Consider the following 19,791-nt stretch of genomic DNA (forward strand, 5'->3'; position numbering starts at 1 on the left):
CTAATCATTGGTCTTACTGATGTTCTTGGACAGACTGGTGAGCTCCCTATCCTCGGATTTAAGTGGTGGGAGCTGTAGCCCATAGATGGAATCCTGGTTCTGCCACTTCCAAATGGAAGGAGATCCTAAGAAACTTAATCCTGTCCATATGATTACCAATGGAATATAATGTATGTCCTGATTGAAAGAGCAGTTCCTGAATGATTCTATGATAAAATTATATACAATTGCCGGGCGCTGGTGGCTCACGCCTGTAATCCTAGCTACTCAGGAGGCTGAGATCTGAGGATCGAGGTTCAAAGCCAGCCCGGGCAGGAGAGACCGTGAGACTCCTATCTCCAATAAACCTCCAGAAAACCGGAAGTGGCGCTGTAGCTCAAGTGGTAGAGTGCTCGCCTTGAGCTGAAGAGCTGAGGGACAGCGCTCAGGCCCAGAGTTCAAGCCCCACGACCGACAAAAAAAAAAAAAAATAAATAAATAAAAATTATATACAATTATGTTATAGGAAACTGATCGATGTGAGTTAATGTTTATGAAGCATTTAAACAATCACATTCATAATACGGAATCATAATGCAATACCTAAGAATTACTATTCTATTACATAATATAAAGGTGCCATTTTTCTGCCAGGAATGGGATTGGAACCTATGGACTTGGTAACTCTCTTGCAGTGTGTGGGAAGGGGAAACTGGCCTCCTTGAAGTCAAGAAATTCAAGTCTGTTCCTTAGGCCTGAAATAGATCACCACCACTAGAAAACATCCTATTCATGTACAATTTACATATGATTTATATTTATATACATATATTGACTCCATATTGCATTCAGTGCAGTTATTTTTTTTGTTTTATTCATGTATTGACCATTTATTTTTACTATTATGGCACATAAAAATTGATTACATTGATTACATAAGATACAGGTCTGCATATGTATTCCACTTCATACCTGACACCCAGGACATTCACAGAAAAGGAAAACATGTGTCACGATCAACTTCTTATTCCATAATTCATTTTTGGGGAGTGCTAGCATCTGAACTCATGGCCTACAAGCCTACAAGGCCCAATTCATGAATGGGTGAGGGTTACCATGCCATCCTGGGGCAAACTGAGCTGACAGGCTGTTCCCAGGGCCTGAGATCAAGCCACAGGTGTTAGCAAAATAAGAACAGATTGACAGGCAGATGGCAGAAAGCTAATAAATATGTATTTTTATAGTTTTTAGAGATGTCTATATATTATTCAGTTATATAGACTACATTCCTTCCAATTCCTGGGTATTAATCATGCATCCATGTAATTAATGTTATTATTTTCATCCTTACACTATTAAAGAAATCAATCAGTGTCCTGAAATTATTGTGTTCCTTTAAGTAATAATACTCTTTTTATGCTTCACAAATATTAAATAAAATCAATTAGCCTCCTGAAATGATGCTGTCTAAATTTATAGGAGCATCATTCATGATCAACTCATTGAACTTTGACATTGATAACATTCCATTGTTCTTCCTATGGATGGGAACCATTTTCTTAGTATTTCCTGCCGTTGATTGGTGTTAGGAGGGGGATTTGACATCAGGGCCTATGTTGCCACGTAGGCCTATGGATTCCCAGATAGTCTGTCAGCCCTCAGCAATGCAAGGTGAAGTACCTTTTGCAACAGTGTCATTCAGAGCCATGAGGATCACCGTGCAAAGGAAGAAAATATAAAAAGGCCACATTTTTTCTGTGCATTGCTTTCTCTGCAAGACCAGGGGGTCTAGGATCCCAGAAGCAGCTGTAGGTCTAGTGGCTGCACCCCAGCCTAGGGTGATTGAACCTGAGGCACAGTTGCCACAACCTGACTTCAAGCCCGTACTGAGAAAAGTAAAATAAAAAATTTAGCTCCCTCCCTTGCAATTCATGATGTATATTCTTCTAGACTTTGGATTTGAACTCAGGATCTGGGTAAATCAGCAGCAATGTGGATGAAAGGGAAGATCACTGTACTTGAAGATAAGAAAGTCAGGCCTGTTTACTAGTCCTGAATTCAAGCCCCAGCCCTGGAAACATAATATTTATATACATTGTAAAGATAGGATTTATACTTACCTATAGATGTTCAGTCCATACATGTGTGTGGTTATTCCTTGAATTTTTTGTTTTATTCATTTATTTACCATTGATTATACTATGATGATACCCATTCCGTTTATTACATTGATGACATCCTATCAGAGACCATCTAGATTTGTATAAATGTTCTCCATCTTGTCAGTGTTCTCAGGTTCACAAATGATATTCAAAGAAAGGAAGACAATTTCACCCTTGGCTTTTTACTCCACAACCCACTTGTTGGTAGTGCTGGGATCTTAGCTCAGGTCCTAGTAGGACCAATTGGCTAAGAAGTCAAGGTGAACACACCAACCTGTGAGCAACTAAGGATGTAGGCCATTCCCAGGATCTGACATTGATCCCCAGAGTCGTCCAGTATAGTCATAAATTCATAATTTAAACATACAATCTATATTGATATACATGTCTAAACATGTTGCGGCCGTCTACTTGACCAGCGAGGAAGAACGACCACCACACCAGGAGTCTTCTCAGATCACACTTTATTGGAGAGCCTTTTAGTTGTAGGAGAGCTTGGGCGCGAGAGAGCGAGCACAGAAAAAATGGCCGCTTATATAGGGAATAGGGACACGTGTCGTCCTATCATTGGTCGTCTGCCTTTCACCGTCACCAAGTGCCACGGGATTGGCTGGGGACTCTACGTGGCTCGCGCATGCGCAAAGCCCAGGACCCACCGTCCCGCCAAGCACTGCCTAATATGGAGTTGTTTACCTCAACGCTGGAAGGGAGTGGGCGGTGGGCGGAGTCTAATTGCGTTCGCCCCGGCTCCCCACAGTTCCCCCTTTTTGTTTTTTGGCGACAGGTAAGAGTAGAGGTTGGGCCTCTGTCTAAAACATTAATGAGAGGACCTTGCACTGGTCTTCGCCTGAGGGGCGCCTTCCCCAGTGATGACCAGGCCCGTCCGATGCCTTTTTGCAGAGGTGGGATCTTGGGCATCATCCCACATGCAACCCAACATGCTCTTCTTGAGGCAATGGTCCTCCTCAAGTGCAGTGCACTTGCCTCGCACCCTGTCCCAAATTGCAAGTTGCATACCTGTCCCGGTGCAATGGGATCCCCTGATCCCTCGGGGTGCTAAGGCTATGCAAAATGGTAAGGCTTAATTGCCTCTCAGGGCCGACAGCCAGATCTGGGGTGAGGATCCACTCTCCAAAGCGGCTAATGCTTGTGAGATAACAACCTTGTCCCTTCTGGTTTGGGCTCGAAGGCGACAGACCAACCATAGGCAGACCACGCATCCTCCCAAGCAGCAGGCCAAAAATAATCCAACTCCCACCCACTCCTTAAACCAGGAAACAGCAGAGGAGATCCAAGATTGAAGTCCCTCCACGAATTTAGGGTCCACGCGTGTAGAGTTTACGGTCACAATGGCAATCCTCAGCTGGTCAAGCATATCATCAAACTCGCCAGACCAGTTACCTAGAAGATAACTTGACAACTGCTTAGACAAGTTTGCAGCCTGCGTAGCGTTGTTATACTGTACGCTTGTTACACATAACCCCTCATACTTCCACTGACATCCCAGCTGGGCAATCTGCCACAACGTATCTACCTGTTCTTGGACTAAATCAATCCTCTGATTAACCACCATCAGCCCTCCCCTCAATTGTGAATTAATCCCTTGTTGTACATCCAAAGCATGTGCTGTATTGGCAGAAAGGTCATTTAGCGTTTGTGCCATTTGTATTGATTGCCCCATGGCAACAGCTGCCGTTGCAGCTCCCACGGCAGCTAACGAAATAGCTGTCACCACGGCAGCAGTAATGCCGAAATCTCTTTTTTGGCGTAAAAGGGTCAAGGCACTGGAAGCTTTAACAGGTACTGGCACCCAGCGAGGAATGCGAGCAATAAGCGCATACTCATATTTAGAAGCATTCCAGCATGAAGTATAAAAACAAGAATCATTAGTACAGGTCTGCAGACCTTTGTCACTGACTATAAAAACAAAAGGGGGATAAACACAGACTGGGGTAGCCTTATAGCTAATATTATAATATGGTTGAACTCCATCCCCCCCACAACCCACGGTGGATGACCAAGCGACAACGCTATCGGTCCTGGTAGGGCTCTCGATCTCTGGATCCCAAAAGGCCCAAGGTTTGGAAGTGCTCCACCCAAACCGACTCACTCCAATCTTTCCCCCTCCTATCATTGCCATAGGCTCTAAATTTATACAACTGCCTTTTACGCCACACAGCAACCAAATATCAAATGGATTGGAAACATAGGCCTGTGAAGGGTTTTGGTCAGTATAATTCTTTCCCTTATAGGTTTGATTAAAACTTGTGCTAATGCCGGGGGAGAAATAAAAGGTTTGGTCTTGCGTAACCCAGGCCCCCGTACGGGATTGACAGCCCGTCCAGGGCCAAGTGTCTCCAGAGTGCCGACCCATGCAAAAGGGGGCCCACTTTGGAAAGCTAGGCAAACCCTTTTCCTGACGCTTTGCCGGCCACCAGCCGGAAAACCAAGTGGCATTGGACTGTTTACAGGGGCCGCCGCCGTGGGGAACATCAAACCAGCCTGCAGTCTGAGATAAAAGCAAAATGCATGGGGAAAAGGAGGGAGCCGACTTGTCTTTCAATAACTGAAAACAAAGACTCCCCCCCAAGTGGAAGGATCTATTTTCCCCAATGGGGGCTTCCTCTGGGTCCAACAAAAGATACGGAAGGTCCATGGTCCTATTGGTGCCAAACAGGCGGGGAAAAAGTCTCGCATCATGTAGAACCGGCAGCGGCCTCGGGAACGCCAACAGAATTGCCCATCTGTGTTCCTCCCTGCTGAGATGAGTCTTGATCATCAATTGTATCACCAACAGCAGGAGCCTGGTCATTTTGTTCAATTTTTTCTTGACCTTGTAGGACCGGCCGCGTCAGCCGACTCGGGACCCAGTGAGGTACTTCTTGATCCTGTGGAAAAACACAAACAACTCCCCTGGATCTCGTTATTACCGGATCCGGTCCATACCATTTGTTATTAATAACATCCTTCCACATGACCATGTCTTTAGTATCCATGGAGTCTCTTGTCATATGCCGATCTGCGGCAGACTGATCATTGTCATTTAAAATCAGAAAATTGAGGGTAAAGAGTGTAAGAGAAAGTCTTTCCCTGGGGGACGCAGACTCAGCAACTCCCCCTTTTTGTTTTTGAAGCACTTCTTTTATGCTTCGATTAGCTCTTTCCACTATACCTTGTCCTTGAGGATTGTAGGGCAATCCGGTGGTGTGGGCAACCTGCATTTGTGCGCAAAAGGCGCGAAAACCATGGGAAGTATAAGCAGGGCCATTATCCGTCTTGAGTCTAAGGGGCTTTCCCCAAGCTGCCCAAGCTTCCAAGCAGTGTATTCTGACGTGGGACACCTTTTCTCCTGCCAGAGGTGTGGCATGAATGACACTAGAAAAGGTGTCCACAGACACATGTAAATATTTCAATTTACCAAATTCCGTCAGATGAGTAACATCCATTTGCCATAGGGCGTTTGGTCTCAACCCCCTGGGGTTTACCCCCACATGGGGAGGATGAAGAAAGGTAACACAAGATTTACAGGCCTTAACAATATCTCTTGCCACATGCCTGGACAAATTATATCTTTTCCTAAGGGTATTAGCAGGTACATGATACAATCTATGAAAGTCTTTTGCCAATTCTACAGGATCAGCAGCAACCAGAGCCACAGCCCGAGTTGCCTGGTCCACCAAATCATTACACTTTGTCATTGGGCCCGGCAACATAGAGTGGGCACGAATATGTCCAATATAAAAAGGGTATTTTCTGTTTAAAATAAAGGATTGAATCTGTAACAAAACATTAGAAATTGTACTGGCCTGCTTAACTGAAGCAGCAACTTCAAGAAAGGCAACGGCATTTACAACATATAATGAATCCGAAAACAAATTAAAAGGTTGATCAAATCTTTTAAAAACTTCAAGCACAATTAAACATTCAACAGCCTGTGGGACATTGGGCCGAAAATTAAAAACTACCAGCTGTTTGTGTCCTTGAACAAAAAAGGCACCCTGTCCGGATTTTGATCCATCCGTAAAGATGGTCAGAGCATCAACCAAGGGCTCCTTTGAAGTGACAACAGGAAAATACACTAAATTTTTGTTAACTATGGCAAGCAGAGGATGCTTAGGATAATGATTATCAATTACATTTGGAAATGAGCAAACAAGAATTGCCCACATATCCATTGTGGCTGCTAAAATTTCAACTTGCTCACGGGTGTAGGGAATAATCAATTTATCTGGAATTTTTGAAAGTGTATCAAACAATACTTCATACCCAAAATTGCCTGTGTTGCCACTAATTCAGGAAAATATTGAACAGTTTTTGCTCCCACAGAATTACCATGGAGCCACAATAAGGGGCCATTTTGACAAAGAACCCCAGTGGGATAATTTTTTGTTTTCAATATACATAAATCAATAGGTAAGTTTAAATCAACCCGTGAAAGTTGAGCCCTAGACAAAGCTGCCTCAACCTTTTGTAGGGAATTTAGTGCTAAAGGTGTCAGGGATCTAGAGGAGGTGACTTCAGGGTCGCCCTCCAAAATAGCAAACAAGGGTAACAGCTCTGACCGAGGGAGATTAAGAAACCCCCTTATCCAATTAATATCCCCTGCCAATTGTTGAAAATCATTAAGTGTTTTAAGGTGATCAGTCCGAATGGAAAGTTTTTGTGGTTTGACCTCAGTAGGAGAAACAACGGTTCCCAAAAATTGAACGACACTAGTCTGCTGAACCTTCTCAGGGGCAATAATTAATCCTTTATCAGCTAAGGTCTCCGTTACCTGCCCAAATGCCTCATGAAGAGTCTCTACCGAGGGAGCAGCCAACAAGATATCATCCATATAATGGACAATCCGCACCTTTGGAAATTTTTCCTTAACAGGGGTTAATGCAGCCCCCACGAACAATTGACAAATTTTTGGGCTGTTAGCCATCCCTTGGGGGAGGACTTTCCACTGATAGCGAGCATCCGGGGTTTCATGATTAACAGAGGGCAAAGTAAAGGCAAAGCGCTCCCTATCCTTCTCATAAAGAGGTATGGGAAAAAAGCAATCCCTAATGTCTAAAGCCAAGATAGGCCACTCTCTAGGTAATGCTGAGAGCAGTGGAAGTCCCCTTTGGATGGGTCCCATAATTTGCATCTGGGCATTTACTGCTCTAAGGTCATGCAATAATCTCCATTTTCCGGAGGCCTTTTTGATCACAAAGATTGGGGTATTCCAAGATGACACTGAAGGCTCAACATGCCCCAACTGTAGCTGTTCCCGGACAAGAGTTTGTGCCGCTTCCAACTTTTCTCGAGAGAGGGGCCACTGTGGAACCCACACTGCCTTTTGCGTTAACCAAGGTATGGGCACCGCACCTGTGCTGGAAGCTTTATTTTCAGAGGCCCCTAAGAAAAACCCAAACCCTTTCGATCCTGTTTGGGGAGCGGCTCCATCGGCTCCTTGCATCCTTGGAGACGCCGACCGAGCCCTAGGGCGGGCACAAATCCTTGTTGTTTCATCATGTTTTGGCTGGCCTCAGAATAATCATTTGTTAAGGTCAACTTTAGCTGCTGCTGCACATCTCTCCCCCAAAGATTGACAGGAACGTCTACCACAAATGGCTGCATTTTTCCAACCTGGCCTTCGTCTGTTCTCCAAGTCAATTCCTTTGCACTTAACTGTGGGGCATCGGCATAGCCCAGCCCTTGTAAGGTCTGGGAGGATTTCTGAGTTGGCCATTGCTTTGGCCACTCTCCTCTTTGGATGATGCTTCGATCTGCCCCTGTATCCACCAGTCCCTCAAATCTTCTCCCTTCCACCTGGAGAGTTAGCATGGGTCTCTGGTCTAAGGTTATAGATAGGCATGTTAGGTCAACTCCAGTGGAGCCTAGCCCCTTATCTCCCCTCTCTATCGCCTTTGCAGTGAAGTTGTCATGAAGGGAAGGCAAAAGCAGAAGCTGTGCAATTCTGTCCCCGGGGTAAATAGACACCACCCCATGGGGGACATGGCAGAGGACCTTAATAGTCCCCGTATAGTCCGGGTCAATAACTCCCGGAAAAATGATCAAACCTTTCATTGTAGAGGAGGAACGTCCTAAGACTATTCCCACAGTGCCTTTATCTAAGGGTCCTGTCATGTCTGTCTCCACGACCTGGACTCCCATTTGTTGTGTTAATACCAGTCGGGAGGTGGCACAGAGGTCCAACCCTGCTGAGCCTGTGGTTGCCCTCCTTGTGGGTTGGGAGTCAGATCCTGAGCTGCCCCATAAATTTTCGGGCCCTGGGGACGGGGGCCCCCCATCCCGTTTTTTTGATCCTGATCTGGGTTAACATCTTTGTTGGCCTGGGGAATAAGGTGGCCATTAATGTCTCTGACTGACCTGCACTCATTAGCCCAATGCTTCCCTTTTTTACATCGAGGGCACACCCCAGGGGTCCTAGCGGGTCGGGACACTTCCTGGGGAAGTTTTTCCTTCTGAGGGCATTGTCGCTTAAAGTGGCCTAACTGGCCACAGCGAAAGCATCCCTTTTTGCTGTTATCCCGGGCCGCTTTAGCGGCCGACAAGACCGCAGCAGCCAGCCCCGCGTTGGTTAGGGGACCGCCAACCTCCCTGCATGCTTTTAACCATGCCTCCAAGCTCTGAGTTCTTACTGGGGTAATAGCCCGCTGGCACTCTTTAGTACTCTGCTCAAAAATGATCTGTTGTACAAACGGCATGGCAGTCTCTAGGTTTCCCAAGACGCGCTCTGCCGTCTCCAACATGCGAGCAACAAAATCAGAAAATGGCTCACTAGGGCCTTGGGTAATTTTTGTTAAGGGACCCGCCGTTTCCCCTTTATTGGGGAGGGCTCTCCATGATTGGTAAAAAAGGGCATTTACCTGTTGATACACCTCAATAGGGTACCGCGTCTGGTTTTCAGTATAGGGCCCTAGCCCCAAAAGCATGTCCACGTTCCATTCGGGGTGCCCATCTCGAATGTTTTGTCTATACTGGGCCTGGGCTTTATCCTGGGCAATGGATCGGAAATCTAGGTATTGCCCATGATTAAGGCAAGTCCGGGCTACCTCAAACCAATCAGTGGGTGTCATATCGTGTACGGTCAATCTCAAGAGCAGGGCTGTAGTATAATTAGCTGTTACCCCGTAGGATCGGACTGCTTCAACTAAATCTTTAAGTTGAGTATAAGACACGGGTTCAAAAGTTCTCTCATTGGTGGTAGGATATTCAAAGACCGGAAACGCGGCCGCTAACCGCGACCAAGTATTGCCTTTTATAAAATGGCTCCTCCCCGTTTCTGGGTATGGGGGGGGCAGATGGGCAGAGGCCAGTCTGGCCGCTTCCCTTTTGTCGTGGCCTTGGGTCTGTTGTCAGAGCACGCCACCCCCCATATCTGCCTGCCTCATACTCGGCTGCTACCTTTTCTAGATCTTCAGCATCGCCCGGATCGAGCTGACTTTCCTCTCCCTCTGAGTGACTTTCAACGTCACTTTGTGGGTCCCGCCCTTCCACATGTAGGGCGGAGAACCGATTAGAAAATTCCTTCAGTGAAGGGTATAAAGAGTTTTTTATTGGAGTCTCCCTTTCAGGGGTTTTGTCAAGGCTCTTTTCCTTTTGAGCTTGTGAGGGCTGCAGTCCCTCCTGTTTTGACTCTCTAGAGTCCTTTCCTTTTTTCTTTTTTCTTTTTTGCCTTTTTTCTTCCTCCCTTTCCGATGCTGACTCTGAAAGGCTATCCTGGTGTTGCATCAAAACCCTACGCCCCTCCCGTATTAGATCAGAACCACCCTCCTCAAGGCAAGTGCGAATCATTCGCCACAGGGGGAGAGTCGCACCTGTCACTTGACCCTCTTCCTGGGCCCTAGCCAGGTCCTTACCCAGCTTATCCCAGCACGGGAGCGTAAGGTCTCCCTAAACTGCGAACCATGGGGCCTGTCTGTCAAAATCACTCAGCACCTTCTGGACCGTGGCTTTGGAAACTTTAAGCCCCCGCTGCCTTAACAAGGCCTGAAGAGGTGCATAAAAGTCCGTTAAGCCGCAGGGCTTGTCTTGTCCGTTTCCCATGTCGCACCCTTATGTACGAGTGACTTATCTCTCGGGGCGAAAACCACGTGATCTACCGTGGCTTTACTTTCGCTTTACAGTTGTTTGCTATTAACAGCGGCAGGCCTTCCCAGGTTCGCTACAATGTAGGCAAACGCAGAGAACCACTAAAAAAACAAACCACAAGGGAAGAAGCAACGCAAGCAACCAGTAATCTACCGTGAACAGCATTCCGGGGGGATACTTACCGACGTCTCCTCTCCGTGTGTTGAGTTCTGGCTCCTGTTCAGCCTCTCGCACGGGTCCCGGGTTTCGGCACCACTTGTTGCGGCCGTCAACTCGACCAGCGAGGAAGAACGACCACCACACCAGGAGTCTTCTCAGATCACACTTTATTGGAGAGCCTTTTAGTTGTAGGAGAGCTTGGGCGCGAGAGAGCGAGCACAGAAAAAATGGCCGCTTATATAGGGAATAGGGACACGTGTCGTCCTATCATTGGTCGTCTGCCTTTCACCGTCACCAAGTGCCACGGGATTGGCTGGGGACTCTACGTGGCTCGCGCATGCGCAAAGCCCAGGACCCACCGTCCCGCCAAGCACTGCCTAATATGGAGTTGTTTACCTCAACGCTGGAAGGGAGTGGGCAGTGGGCGGAGTCTAATTGCATTCGCCCCGGCTCCCCACATAAACAGCATCTTGTATTTAGTGAACTTCTCTTTATTTTGTCTCTATTTCATGGAGGTATTGTGTATTTTACTAAATATGGTGACAGGTATAACTTTGCTGACATGGATGACAACCTGTTCCTATGGTTATAGGGTTGCCTATGAATTCCTCTTCTTGGTTGAGATTCAGGACTTTCACAGGAGAGGAAAACGTGTGCAACAACTGGCTTCTGACCCAGAATTTGCACAGCACAGGAAAACAGGTGCGACTGGCTTCTCACATCAGGGTGAATTTTTGGCAGTGCTGGGTTTTGAATTCGGGGCCTAGGAGGCCCAACTGCCCAATCAGTCCATGTGATCACACCAGACTTTGAGCCACTAAGGAGATGGGCTCTTCCCAGGAACTGAGATTGAGCCACAGGGAGGCTAAAATAGTGCTCAATGCATCATTGAAACATGGGATATATATTCACATTCGTGTGTGGACTGCATCGTTCATTGAGTGTACTTATTGTGTTTATTTTGTATGCTATTCATGGATGTATTGTGTATTTTCTTATGTATATGATGACAGGTATAACTGGGCTGACATGGATAACAATTTATTCCCATAACCAGAAGGTGGCCCATGCATTCTCCATCCTAGCTGAGACCCAAGACTTGCACAAAAAAGGAAAACAGATGCAACAATTGGCTTCTGACATCAAGATGAATCCTTTGGCAGGGCTGGGATCTGAACTCGGGGCCTAGCAGGCACAATTGGTGAATGAGTCCACATGAGCACACCAGCCTGTGAGCAACGAAGGAGCTAGGCATTCCCAGTACCTGAGTTTGAGCCCCCCTGGGGGAGAGTGGGGAGCACAATAGTCATCCATTCATAAGCTGAAGGTAGAATGCAAATAAGTACATATTTGTATAGAGTAGGATTGATGGTGACCTGTGGTGGAATCCAATCTGTGAGTACCTATATTTGGATCTTTCCTGATTTATCCATTTCATGTCTGTGATGATTATTGTCGTGCTTTTACTAACTCTTCTCTACAAATAATCTATACCCAATGAGTCTTGCATATTATTTCCTACTCACATCATGCATGAACTACTCATTCAAGGATGAAATCAATCGCATGCCATGACTCTTCCTAGGTCCAGAAACAAGTATCTCAGGATCTCCCGCCATTTCCTCCTCCTAGGGAAACTCAATTCAAGCCTTAGTCCTGGAAAACATACTCCTTATACACATTTTAACGATAGGATTTATATTTCCATTCAGATGTTCAGTCCATATTGTGTTTGGTGCATTTATTCATTTTATTTCTTGTTTTATTCATTTATTCACCATTTATTTTATTGAATTTGATGACACCTATACCATTTATTACATTGTTTACATCCTAACACATAGAATCTAGATTTTAGATGTGTTCTCAATCATGCCTGGCAGTGATGGAGAACTCAGTGCCTAGCAGGCCCAATTCATGAATGGGTGAATTTGAGCATGGGAGCCTCTAGCCAATGAAGCTGTCAAGTGGTTCCCAGGCGCTGAGATCGACCCTCACTTTAGGCCAAAACAGCGATATATGGATAGGCAGACAGTGGTATACAAATAAATATATATTGTTAAAGAGTCCCAGAGCCATCTATCTATGATTGAATGACACCTACTACGTTCCTACCAACTTTTAGGTATTTATTATACCACCATTGAAGGAATATTATTCTTTTCATGCTTAATGAACTATACGTTAAGATCAATCAGCATTCTAGGACAATTGCATCCAATTTTAGATTAGACGGATGCATGAACTCATTCAATTGGTATTCCCATGAATAGGAATGAGTCTCTTGTGTTCTCCTGCCATTGGTGTCAGGACTGGGATTTGAACCCAGGGCTTATGTTGACAGGTTGGCCTATGGCTTCACTGATAGCCCACCAGCCATCAGCAATTGCAGGTTAGGTCCACTTTGCAGCCATGTCATTCAGATCCAGGATGGTCACCATGCTAAAAAAAAAATCATAAAGTGCCAGCCCTCTGCAGCTCACCACTTTTTGTGTTTTCCAGCTTCTTTTTTCTTCCTGCAAGCCCTTTGGGCCTAGGATCTCAGGATCAGCTATGGGTCTGGAGACTGTACCCCAGCCTAGGGAGATCCAAGCTGAGGAAATGTTTCCAGGACGTGAGTTCAAGCCCCATGGATGGCCAAAAAATAAAAATAAAAATATTAATTATTTAACTATATAAAAAATAAAGCTCCCTGGTTTGGAATTTCTGCCAGTTTTTTTTCGTAGCCTGGGATTTGAACTCAGGGTGTTGACAAATTTGTAGCAATGTGAGGGAACAGTTGCCACTACTTGAGTTCAAACCCCATGCCAAACAAAAATGAAAAACTAAGTCACTGACCTTGGCAGGGGAAGTAGTTGTGGAGATAGGAGGGAAGGGATGGCAGGGGGAAAACAAAGGAGGAGTCAATAATGCTCAATAGGAAATGTACTCATTACCTTGCTCCTGTAACTGTAATCCCTCTGTAAAACACTTTTGCAATAAAAAAGTACAAAAAAAGAGAAACAATGTTGTTCTCAGAGAAGCAATTTAGAAGTAAGGAAAGGATGTCTGAATAGCTGTACAAATTCCACACTGCTTTTTTTTAATGTTCAGTATGGAACTGAGTAACCATAAATGTTTCCATTTAAAAAAATGTCACTGTCTTGGAACTGGGGCCAGTATTTCTGCCATTGCTAGGATTTGAGATCACTGACCAGGTAACTCTTTTACACCATGGTTGAAGGCGAGGTTCACTGTCCTTGAGGAAAAGAAATTCAGGCTAGAGTTCCCAGGGCCTGAATGAAGGCTCTGCAATGCAAAAAATGTTTCTATACATGTTTAATATATGATATACACTTACATATGTATGTTAATTTCATATTAAGATTTTTATTATTGATTTTGTATTTTATTTATCATGTATTCATTTATTGATTGATTATTGTATTTAGTATTATTATACACATAATATTTATTACAATTTGCACATCTATAATAAAATTCTATACAATAATTTAGGATATGTACTCATTTTTATTAATATTTTATTAAGTGTTGAAACATAATACATAATTAAATGGAAGCATTTGTCACAGTCTTCACATGTTTAGAGTCTCTCCCAAGTATGAGCTTTGTGCAATCTTTGAATATCTTCCTATTGGGATTTCTTTCAATGATTTATAGTCAGAAATCTTTTCCTGAGTATAGGCAAGTGAGGGATAAAATTGTAAGAGTGGGACTAGAAATGTGGCTTAGTGGTAAAGAGCTCGCCTAGCATGCAGGAATGCCAGGGTTTAATCCTCAGTGCCACATACTCAGAAAAAACAGAAGCTGTGGAGGGGCCTAAGTGGCTAACCTTGAGGAAAAGGAGCTCAGAGACAGTACCCATGCCCTAAGATCAATCCCAAGGACTGCCAAAAACAATAGATGAGATGTCAGTGGCTCACACATGGAACTCTAGCTTTTCAGGAGGCTGAGAGCTGAAGATCACAGTTCAAAGACAGCCTAATCAAGGAAAGCCTGTTAGACGCTTATCTACAGTGAACCATGAAAAGACCCCATGTGGCACTGTGGCTCAAGTGGTAGAGTGTTCGCCTTGACCTGAGGGGCTAAGGGACAGTGCCCAGGCTTGAGTTCAAGACACACTATTGGGAAAAAAAAGTGAAGGTTAATCCAGGTACTTTTCTAATTTTGCTAATTATTATTTGCTAATTATGAGATCATACTTTGGAAAATGAACACTGATGTATACCAGAATTGGATTCAGAGCTTAAGGTTCAAGTGTAACATATCCATTTGCCCAGCCTCTCAGACTGTAGCATTGTAATCTTATGTCCTACAGGGTTCTGAAAGGTCAATGTTGAAAGGCTTAATATGCTCCTCAAGCCCTTTGTGATAAAGTCATTACAGTTCTGAACCTAGCAGAACACCAGTAGTTCAAGCCCATCATCCTAGCTCAGGAGGCTGAGGACTGAGGATCACAGGGTGAAGCCAGCCAGGCAGAAAAGTCTATGACACTCTGACTTCCACTTCTGAAAGGTCACATATTCAAGAGCTTCCTGTGTTTCCTTTGGTGATGAGAAGTACTTGCACTCTAAATATTCTTGGAGTTTTGAGCTATAGAAGCAAGAAAGAAACATTATTGACCCATCCTGGGTTCAGATGAAGTTCTCAGGATCCAAGCCCTAGCCCTGTTAGCAGGAAGAACTCCAGTGTAACACTGTATTTGAAGGACGGAAAACAGTTTCAAATGCCAGGCTAGGTGCAGAAACAGGCCTACAGGATTAGGAGGCAGAATGTACACATTCAACAGGTAAGTGAGCAGCAAAACCACTTCATTTATTCCAGGCACTGCCAGCAATGGGGAGAAACCTGAAACATTTGTTAGAGTTACACCAGGGTCAGGCTTTTCTCAGCCTATTCAAACAATTTCTAATTAACCTTCCTCCCACAGGTGAAGGGACTTTCAGGATATCTTTTGGCTAACAATAAAGAGCAAATTTAGTGGGGGAGAGGGGAGGAACAGAGTAGAAAAACCCTGCTCTCTGTTCTTAGGGAGTGGGCTTTTGACTCTCCATCTGTCAGATTTGAAGGCCGTTCTACTTCTGCCAGTCCTTTCTCCTTCCTTCATTTTCCACATAATTAATGCAAATCCCCAGACCCACTAGAGTCAGGGATGTTTCTCTTCTTTCTCCAAGCACAGGAGTTAGAACCTGGCTCTGACCAATTGTCTCTGGGGCCCTTGGCTACCTGAGAAGTGGGAAAGAGACAGTCTTCCTACTCTGTGGGTGTGTGAAGGCGATGCTGGTGTCCTGGCACACTGCATAAGGCCTAATGACTGGGAAATGTTCCCTTCTTTCCTCCTGAAATCCAAGACCAGATTCATCTATCATCTTTCTATCTTTCTTTCTTTCTTTCTTTCTTTCTTTCTTTCTTTCTTTCTTTCTTTCTTTCTTTCTTTCTTTCTTTCTTTCTTTCTTTCTTTCTTTCTTTCTCTCTTTCTTTCTCTCTTTCTTTCTTTCTCTCTTTCTTTCTTTCTCTCTTTCTTTCTTTCTCTCTTTCTTTCTTTCTCTCTTCCTTTCTTCCTTTCTTTCTTTCTTTCTTTCTTTCTTTCTCTCTTTCTTTCTTTCTTTCTTTCTTTCTTTCTTTCTTTCTTTCTTTCTTTCTTTCTTTCTTTCTTTCTTTCTTTCGTTCTTTCTTTCTTTCTTTCGTTCGTTCTTTCCTTCTTTCTTCCTTTCTGTCCTTCTTTCCTTCTTTCCTTCCTTCCTTCCTTCCTTCCTTCCTTCCTTCCTTCCTTCCTTCCTTCCATCCTTCCTTCCTTCCTTCCTTCTTTCCTTTGTTCGTTCTGTGTGTCTGTCTACCTACTTACCTACCAACCTACCTACCATTCTACCTAGGTACAGAGCACATGGGAAGCAAAGATGGCTCTGAGAGAATAGAGTGGGCTGAGCCCAATTGTCCTTATGTTCAGTGGGGAACCACCCCGTGAAAGCTTAGGTGCATGATAAGGTGTGACCTTGACAGTGATTGGTTCCTCTTCCTCCCCTGCCATGCCACCTGCCCTTTTTTGGCTTTAAAAAGGCTGCTCTCTGTTAATAAATGAGTTTTTCTTCCTGCTTGACTTGGCTCCCGGCTGTGTCTGATTGTCCCCCGGGCTGAGGGAGACTAGGGAATGGTCGAGCGCCACACTGACCTTTCTTCAGACCCTATCCATCTTTCATGGGATGGACGAAGACCCAACATCTGGTGCCCAATGTTGGGCATGAAAGGAAAATGCTTTATCACAGAAGAAGGAGGAGGAGGCAACATTAGGCCTAGAAGGAGTACAGAAGGACTTGGGAAGTGAGAAGGAAAAGGACCAGGTCAAATTCAACCAAGAATGCACTGAAACATGCCCAGTGGAAGTCAAAATGAGGATGAAAGTTAACCCCTCTGACTCGGGTGACCCTGAAGGTCTTAGGCCCCTTCCCTATTCCCCCGATTGGAGGGGAGGTACTGCACCCTACGAGATCTGCGAAAGGGACTTGCAAGACCCAGACCCCTACCCCATGGAGGGGCTGAGGGTTGGGGAAGTAACCTACTGGAAGACCTTCCCTGGAAAGGAAGGGCCACCTGAGAGCCCAGACTCTAGGCCACAGGATTTGCTTCCCCAAGCATATCCATTCAATCTGTCACCAGGGGCTAACAGGCCTTTGGAATGGTATCCGTGGGAAGCTAAGGATCTTAAAGAGCTCCTCAAGGCCGTGGCAGAGGATCACCCAAACTCTCCTTGGGCCCAGACCCTATTACAGTTGTCCCTAAGGACTGGCTGGATGTGGTCAAAGCTGTCCTTACTAGTTCTCAGTTTATTAAATGGTGTGCTTTCTTTGAGGAGGAATGCAGAGTGTGGGTGGAGAATAACTGGCAGGCTCAACCCATGATCCCTATTACTTCTGCCATGTTAGCAGGGATAAGGGAAGGGCATTCCACTGATGTCCAACAGGCCACAATAACTGGCCCGTACTGTGACCAGGTGAGACAGGCAGGACTTGCTGCCTGGTACAAACTGGATGATGGGCCTACCAAGACCCCCATAGCAGGAGTGAGACAAAAACACTGGGTGTGCCTCTACCGGATTTCATAGACTGAATCCAATTGAGCATTCACTGCAAGCTGCCGGTAGGGAACCTCCAAGATCAGTTTGTAAAGCTGCTGGTCTGGGAAAGGATGAATGCAGATCACCACATGGCCTGCAAGGGATTGAGAGAGAGTTCCCTGGGCAGATGGGTGGGGACCTCCCAGGATGTGGGAATCCAACAGCACCACTTACAAACTTTAGCTTTAACTTTACAGGCTCAGACATCTTCAATGACTGAGGCTATTACCCAGGGATTGGTAGCCCAGGGCCAAGAAACCCCAAGATCATCTGGGAGAAGGACTTGTTTTCAATGCAGGCAAGAGGAGCACTTTAAGAGGGACTGTTTACAACAATCCCGCACCAACCGGCCTGGGGGCAAACCGCCCCATACACTCTGCCCTAGGGGCAGAGAGAGATACAAGTTTGATTTAGATGGGAAGCCTTTAAACTAGGGGAAGGGCATCCTCCAGCCCCACTAACTCAAGGAGGAAACCCCTCTGCTGTGAGGCCCAGGCAGCCTTGTGGCAGGGCGACCCTAGCCCATTGGACCATCCACCTGGTGGAAGGACTCTGCCCTAAAATGAGTATTCACGTAGTCGGAAAGAGGTTTCACTGATTAATTGACACTGGGGCAGATGGAACCATACTCAGGGAGGTGGAAGTGCCCTTGGACTGGAAGCTTGCACCTGGGCCCCTGATATTGGTGGTAGGGGGCAACTCCCAGTCCCAAGAGATGGTTGACCTTATGACATGGACTAGCCCAGATGGAGAACAGGAAAAGATATGTCCTTTAGTGGGAAAACCTCACTGCAAATTTACTAGAACAAGACATGCTATGACAAATGGATGCCATGGTCCCTACAGATCATCAAGCATCCTATGATGATATCCTGGATGGGCATGAAGCACAAAGGCTTAAACAGGATCTAGAGGGAGGTAAGGTAAAGGATTTTTTTAACTTTCATAATTACAGAGAACAACATAGGGGACAATGCTTGGTAAGAAATGTACGCATTATCCTGCCCATGTAATTGTAACTCCTCTGTACAGTATGTTCACAAATAAAATAAAATTAAATTAAAAAAAAAGAAGAACATAGGGGACATGCTCAGGTGCACCCCCAATCCTAAAAGGCCACTGCCCCCGATAACCTCCCATTAGGTGGAAGCCAGGAAGCCCAATCTGGGTGGAGCAGTGGCCATTGACCAAACCTAACACCCGTATTTGTTATTCAAAAAGCCTCCGGGGTTTAGCATATGCTCCAAGATCTACATAAGGTACATGAAAGGATGGAGCTAGTAGGAACGCCCCTAAGAGGCATGCCCTGGACTCCTGCTGTACCTTCAGAATATACCTTGGTTGTGAAATATTGTTTTTTTTCTATCCCCTGACACAACAATGAAGAGGACCTGACCCCCTAGTTACTATGGGCAGGGTATTTGGATGCATTTTTTCCCATAAGGGAGACAGCCCCCATTTGGATGCCTGCCAGGAACCTTAAGTTTTTACCCATCTCCTCTATACAGGAGGATGCCCAAGATAAACTAACCAACAAGGAAAGAAAAACAGACATGGGCGAGGCTTGTGTTTAAAAGAGAAAAGCCAGAAAGATAACTAATAACCTTCCCCAAGGGCAACCAGCCCTTGAGAAGCTCTTGTGTTCTCTAATAACTGCACATGGCGATATTCCAGCTGTTGGCTGTCCTGATTCTCCCAGTTCTGGCAATGACCCTACGGAATCTGCATCAACCTCAATGGGTGACCCGGGCAGTGATCAGCGCTGGCAATGCAGAAATCATAAATAGCATCACAAGAGAAGCTGTCCCTTTGACCTGGTGGCCTAAAATTCATTTTGATCACCACCTTATATCATTTTAATATTACCTGCTTTAATTGTTCTTTTACTAATTGCTTGTATAGTGGCATTGAATCTATACTTATTGTTAAACAACCACCTTTTGTTACAAGCCCCACCTCTGGACTCTGAAGTGGCAAAGACTGCTATCCCATCCTTCACTAATGTTAAAGGACTGGTAATGACATTTCCTGGCCTGGTAATGCTTTTGCTAATGGTTTTTCTATGCCTTCCTTGCATTATACGTGCACTGTATAACTCTTATGAGCATAGACAGCCTGTTACATAAGATCAATCTCCAAGTGAATGAATTTCCCCCCAAGAGGAATCGGAGACAGAGACGGGTAAGAGGGGGTGTCAGTCTAACCAAACTAAGACAGGGCCTTCAGCTTCACTCTGAAGAAGTTTACGATGACGAGTAAGACAGACAAGGTGATCCACCCAACCTAAGACAG

This window comes from Dipodomys merriami, unplaced genomic scaffold, assembly GCF_024711535.1.
Source record: "Dipodomys merriami isolate MVZ:Mamm:240054 unplaced genomic scaffold, mDipMer1.0.p SCAF_288, whole genome shotgun sequence".
Taxonomy (NCBI): domain Eukaryota; kingdom Metazoa; phylum Chordata; class Mammalia; order Rodentia; family Heteromyidae; genus Dipodomys; species Dipodomys merriami.